Source organism: Cetorhinus maximus, chromosome 8 (assembly GCF_964194155.1).
Source record: "Cetorhinus maximus chromosome 8, sCetMax3.hap1.1, whole genome shotgun sequence".
NCBI lineage: Eukaryota > Metazoa > Chordata > Chondrichthyes > Lamniformes > Cetorhinidae > Cetorhinus > Cetorhinus maximus.
Genome location: NC_135886.1, coordinates 16,589,609 through 16,596,322, shown reverse-complemented (window position 1 = coordinate 16,596,322; position 6,714 = coordinate 16,589,609).

The window sequence follows — 6,714 nt, the reverse complement described above, 5'->3', positions numbered from 1 at the left end:
TCTCTCCCCCACCGAATGCCATACCATCTCCCACTGAGTGTCCCGTCTCTCCCTCGCCAAGTGTCCTCTCTCTCCCTCACCGAGTGTCCAGTCACCCACCAATTGTCCAGTCTCTCCCTCCCCGCTTGGCCTCTCTCACTCACCAAGCGTCTAGTGTCTCCCTCACCAAGTGCCCAGTGTCTCCCTCACTGAGTGTCCAGTGTCTTTCTGACCGAGTGTCCAGTCCCTCTCACACCGAGTGTCCACTCTCCCCCTGATCAAGTGTCCAGTGTCTCCCCCAGAGAGTGTCCAGTCCCTCTCCCACCAAGTTTCTACTATCCATCCCACCGAGTGTCCAGTCGCTCCCCCACTGAGCGTCCAGTCTCTCCCTCACCGAGTGTTCAATCCCTCTCACACCGAGTGTTCAGTCTCTCCCCAAAGAGTGTCCACTCTCTCCTTCACTGAGTGTCCACTCTCCCCCACCAAGTGTCCACTCATTCCCTCACTGAATGTCCAGTGCCTCTCAAACCACGTGTCCAATCTCTCCCCAATGAGTGTCCACTCTCTTCCTCACCAAGTGTGCAGTCTCTACCTCGCCGACTGTCCAGTTTCTCTCCCACTGAGTGCCAACTCCCTCTCACATCAAGCATCCACTCTCCCCACTATCGAGCATCCAGTCCCTCCCTCAACGAGTGTCCAGGTTCTCCCCCAATGAATGTCCAGCCTCTCGTTCACCAAGTGTCCAGTCTCTCTACCACTGAGGGTCCAGTTTCCCTCCCACTGAGCGTCCACTGTCCACCCCACTGAGAGTCCAGTCTCTCCCACACCAAGTGGCCAGTTCCTTTCTCACCAAATGTCCAGCCTCTCTCCCACCTATTGTCCAATACCTCTCACATCAAGTATCCAGTTTCTCCCCAATGAGTGTCCAGTCTCTCTTACTGAGTGTCCAGCCTCCTTTCCACTGAGTGTTCAGTCTGCCCCCCTCCCGAGTGTCCAGTCTCTCCCATTGAGTGTCCAGTCTCCCCCTCACCAAGTGTCCAGTCTCTCCCTCACCAAGTGTCCAGTCTCTCCCTCACCAAGTGTCCAGTCTCTCCCTCACCAAGTGTCCAGTTTCTCTCTCACCAAATGTCCAGCCTCTCTCCCACCTATTGTCCAATACCTCTCAAACCGAGTATCCAGTCTCTCTTACTGAGTGTCCAGTCTCCTCTCCACCAAATGTCCAGTCTGCCCCCCTCTGAGTATCCAGTCTCTCCCACTGAATGTCCAGTCTTTTCCACACCAATTGTCCAGTCTCTTCCCCACCATGTGTCCAATCTCTCCTTCACCTAGTTTCCAGTCTCTCCATCCTCAGTGTCCAGTCTCTCTCCCACCGCGTGCCATTCTCTCTCCCACTGAGTGCCCAGGTTCTCCCCCACCGAGTGCCCAGCCTTTCCCTCACCGAGTGTCCAGTCTCTCCCTCGCCAAGTGTCCTCCCTCCCCCTCACCGAGTGTCCAGTCTCCCACCAAGTTTCCAGTCTCTCCCTTCCCACTTGGCCACTCTCTCTCACCAAGTGTCCAGTGTCTCCCTCACCGAGTGTCCAGTCTCTCTCCCACCGAGTGTCCAGTCTCTCTCCCACCGAGTGTCCAGTCTCTCTCCCACCGAGTGTCCAGTCTCTCCCTCGCCGAGTGTCCAGTCTCTCCCTTGCCGAGTGTCCAGTTTCCCACCAAGTTTCCAGTCTCTCCCTTCCTGCTTGGCCACTCTCTCTCACCAAGCGTCCAGTGTCTCCCTCACTGAGTGTCCAGTCTCTCCCTCACCAAGTGTCCAGTCTCTCCCTCACCAAGTGTCCAGTCTCTCCCTCACCAAGTGTCCAGTTCCTCTCTCACCAAATGTCCAGCCTCTCTCCCACCTATTGTCCAATACCTCTCACACCGAGTATCCAGTCTCTCTTACTGAGTGTCCAGTCTCCTCTCCACCAAATGTCCAGTCTGCCCCGCTCTGAGTATCCAGTCTCTCCCAGTGAGTGTCCAGTCTTTTCCACACCAATTGTCCAGTCTCTTCCCCACCATGTGTCCAATCTCTCCTTCACCTAGTTTCCAGTCTCTCCATCCTCAGTGTCCAGTCTCTCTCCCACCGCGTGCCATTCTCTCTCCCACCGAGTGTCCAGTCTCTCTCCCACCGAGTGTCCAGTCTCTCTCCCACCGAGTGTCCAGTCTCTCCCTCACCGAGTGTCCAGTCTCTCCCTCACCAAGTGTCCAGTTTCTCCCTCACCGAGCGTCCACTCTCTCCCTCAATGAGTGTCCAGTCTCTCCCCAACATGCGTCCAGTTTATCCCTCACCGACTGTCCATTCTCTCTCCCACCGAGTATTCACTCTCTCCCTCACTGAGTGTCCACTCCCTCCCTTGCTGACAATCCTTATCGCTGGAATGCAAAGGGACTCTAGGCTTCTCAAGGATTTACAGCTGAGTATATCACAACAACCCTATAGAGATGATAACTATTGCATTAAACCACTCACCTTAACCAGTAGCTGGGCACTTTTCAAGATGCCCAGTCATTTGTCCTTATAGCTTGATTTGGAAGTTATCAAATTGTCCTAAGGGAAATTAAAATTGGTGAATAACTCTCCCTCATAATGAGGACTTGAGACCAAATCACCAGACACGACAACAGGTATTACTTCCTTGAGAAAATTGGACTCTTAAGCATCTCATTTAATTGGATTGTCCTTTTTAATGGAAATTCATTAATCAAATGCACACTTTTTTGACAAGTGGGTCCTAGAGCGGGAGCTCTATGATTGAGATGTTTGAGTTGACATATAGACAGCAGTAAGATGCAGGACAGTATGATCAGCAATCTCCCCCTCTCTCTCTCAGGAGCACTCACTGATTCACATAGCTCAGCACATACATTTTAAATCTCTCATATCGATATCAGAGAGCAGCTGGTTTCTGTTAAACTGTGTACAAACTAGAGCTTGGACCTTTAGACCTGAGACCTAGTTAAACATTCTTGTTATTTTTTTCCCCCCTTTTTCCAATTTCAGCCCCTCCATTCCTGCAGACACCAGCTCTGAGACTGCATCCCCGTGTTTCGCAGTGGCTATTTCATAGAATCACACAGTGCAGAAGAGGCCCTCCGGCCCATCGAGTCTGCACCGACTCGTGAGAAACACCTGCCCTACCTACCTAATCCCATTTACCAGCACTCGGCTCATAGCCCTGAATGTTATGACGTGCCAAGTGCTCATCCAGGTACTTTTTAAAGGATGTGAGGCAACCTGCCTTCACCACCCTCCCAGGCAGCACATTCCAAACCGTCATCACCCTCTGTAAAAAGGTTTTCCCTCACATCCCCCCTAAACCTTCTGCCCCTCGCCTTGAACTCGTGTCCCCTTGTGACTGACCCTTCAACTAAGGGGAACAGCTGCTCCCTATCCACCCCCCTCATAATCTTGTACACCTCGATCAGGTCGCCCCTCAGTCTTCTCTGCTCCAACGAAAACAACCGATCCAACAGAGGGCGCTGGTGAGAAGTGACTGGAGCATTCTGGGAGAGGTCGCCGCAGACACCGCGACTCAGGAGGGAATCAAGGAGGACCCACTGTCAAAGAACGGAATAGCCCCAAACATTACATTGCTGTAGTGTTTCCTTCCCTCCCTCCTTCTCAAACCTAAAAAAAAAAGAGAGAAAGGAAGAGGCAGTGCCTTCAGGAGTGCACCAGACCTGCGAGGGACACTCTTCTGAAAGTGCATTTTAAAGAAAAAGCAGCTGATTGGTGAGTAAATCCAGGGAGCAGACTTGGAGGGAGGAGCACCGGAGCAGTGAGTATAAATCTAGCTTACCTCGGGGATTCACGGCCTGGTCTCCAGGGAGCAGACTCGGAGGGAGGGGCACCGGAGTGGTGAGTATAAATCTAGCTTACCTCGGGGATTCGCGGCCTGGTCTCCAGGGAGCAGACTCGGAGGGTAGAGCACCGGAGCGGTGAGTATAAATCTAGCTTACCTCGGGGATTCGCGGCCTGGTCTCCAGGGAGCAGACTCGGAGGGAGGGGCACCGGAGCGGTGAGTATAAATCTAGCTTACCTCGGGGATTCGCGGCCTTGTCTCCAGGGAGCAGTCTCGGAGGGAGGAGCACCGGAGTGGTGAGTATAAATCTAGCTTACCTCGGGGATTCGCGGCCTGGTCTCCAGGGAGCAGACTCGGAGGGTGGAGCACCGGAGCGGTGAGTATAAATCTAGCTTACCTCTGGGATTTGCGGCCTTGTCTCCAGGGAGCAGATTCGGAGGGAGGAGCACCGGAGCAATGACCTCGGGGCACAGAGTAACTGAAGCCAAAACTGAAAAAGTGATGTCACAGGAAAGCTGTGACCTGATTGGTTGGTAGGAAATCTGCACCAAATTTGAAAAAAAAACACTGCAAAGCTAATTAATTAATTAATTAAGTTGAGATGGCTGGGCAGGTGATGTGCTGTAGCTGTATGATGTGGGAGCTGGCAGATCCCATGGCGAGCCGCAGTGACCACATCAGCAGCAAGTGTTGGTTGCTGTAAGAACTCCAGCTCAGAACTGATGAGCTGGAGTCTGAGCTCTGGACGCTGCGGCACATCCGGGAGGGGGAGAGTTACCTGGACGCTTTGTTTCAGGAGGCGGTCACACCCGGTAGATTAAGTACCTCAAATTCGGTCAGTGGTCAGGGTCAGCAGGGTGTGACTGCAAGTGAGGCAGGTAGAGGGATCCTGTGTTCAGGAACAGAGGAACCTCAGCTCTTGACCTTGTCCAACACGTACGAGGTACTTGCTCCCTGTGTGGATGAGGAACAGGGCTGTAGGGAGGATGAGCCAGCTGACCACGGCACAGTGGCACAGGAGGCCATTCAAGAGGGGGGAGCAAAAAGACAAGTGGTAGTTGTAGGGGATTCTATAATTAAGGGAATTGATAGCATCCTTTGTAAGCAGGATCGAGAGTCCAGCATGGTATGTTGCCTGCCCGGTGCCAGGGTGAGGGACATCTCTGGCCAGCTTGAAAGGATACTAGAGAAGGAGGGGGAGGATCCAGTTGTTGTGGTCCACGTCAGGACAAATCACATAGGTAAGACTAGGAAAGAGGACCTGTTTGGGGATTATCAGGAACTAGGAACTAAATTAAAGAACAGGTTTTCAAGGGTTATAATCTCCAGATTACTACACGAGCCACGTGCAAATTGGCATAGGGACACGAGAATAAGGGAAGTAAACACGTGGCTAAAGGAGTGGTACGGGAAAGAGGGGTTCCATTTCGTGGGGCACTGGCATCAGTATTGGAACAGGAGGGATCTGAACCGTTGGGACGGTCTCCACCTGAACCGATCTGGGACCAATTTCTAGCGAAAAAGATAAATAGGGTGGTCAACAGGACTTTAAACTAGAAAGTGGGGAGGAAGGGAAGGGTAAAAGTCCAAGAAGTATGACTAATGGGAAACAAAGCAGCAGGTTAGCGTGTCGGGGGGTGGATTTAACTTCATGGAAAATTATGAAAAAACTGAAAAGAAAGGAGAGCCCAGGAGAGGATATTAAAATCTCCAGAACACAAAATAGGACAGAGTGTTTGGAAAGAGCTAGGAATCTAACTTCAAGCACATCAGATAAAGGGATGACAATGAGAAAGGGGACGGGAAATATAGGACTGAAGGTGTATCTAAATGCACACAGTATACAAAATAAGGTAAATGAGCTTGTGGCGCAGATTGAAATTGGCAGGTATGATGTGGTGGGCATTACGGAGACATAGCTGCAAGGGGATCAGGGCTGGGAGCTAAATATCCAAGGATATACATCCTATCGAAAAGATAGGCAGGTTGGCAGAGGGGGTGGGGTTGCTTTGTTAGTAAGAAATTAAATTAAATTGATAGCAAGAAATGACGTAGGGTCAGATGATGTAAAATCTGTGTGGGTAGAGTTGAGGAATCGCAAAGGTGAAAAAACCATAATGGGAGTTATGTACAGGCCTCCAAACAGTAGTCAGGATGTGGGGCACAAGATACACCAGGAGATAGAAAAGGCGTGTAAGAAAGGCAAGGTTACAGTGATCATGGGGGATTTCAATATGCAGGTAGACTGGGAAAATCAGGTTGCTAGTGGATCCCAAGAAAAGGAATTTGTGGAATGTCTACGAGATGACTTTTTGGAGCAGCTTGTGGTGGAGCCCACTAGGGAACAGGCAATTCTAGATTTAGTGATGTGTAATGAGGCAGATTTGATAAGGAAGTTTAAGGTGAAGGAACCCTTAGGAGGAAGTGACCATAATATGATAGAATTTACCCTGCAATTTGAGAGGAAAAAGCTGGAATCAGATGTAACGGTATTACAGTTGAATAAAGGCAACTACAGAGGCATGAGGGAGGAGCTGGCCAGAATTGACTGGGAGATGAACCTAGCAGGAAAGACAGTAGAACAACAATGGCAGGAGTTTCTGGGAGTAATCTGGGAGACACAGCAAAAATTCATCACTAGGAAGAAGAAGCATACTAAAGGGAGGACGAGGCAACCATGGCTGACAAGGGAAGTCAGGGACAGCATAAAAGCTAAAGAGAAAGCATACAATGCGGCGAAGAGCAGTGGGAAACCAAGGGATTGGGAAGCCTACAAAGACCAACAGAGGACAACTAAAAAAGAAATAAGGAGGGAGAAGATTAAATATGAGGGTAAACTAGCCAGTAATATAAAAGAAGATTGCAAGAGTTTTTTTAGATATATAAAGGGTAAGAGAGAGGCTAA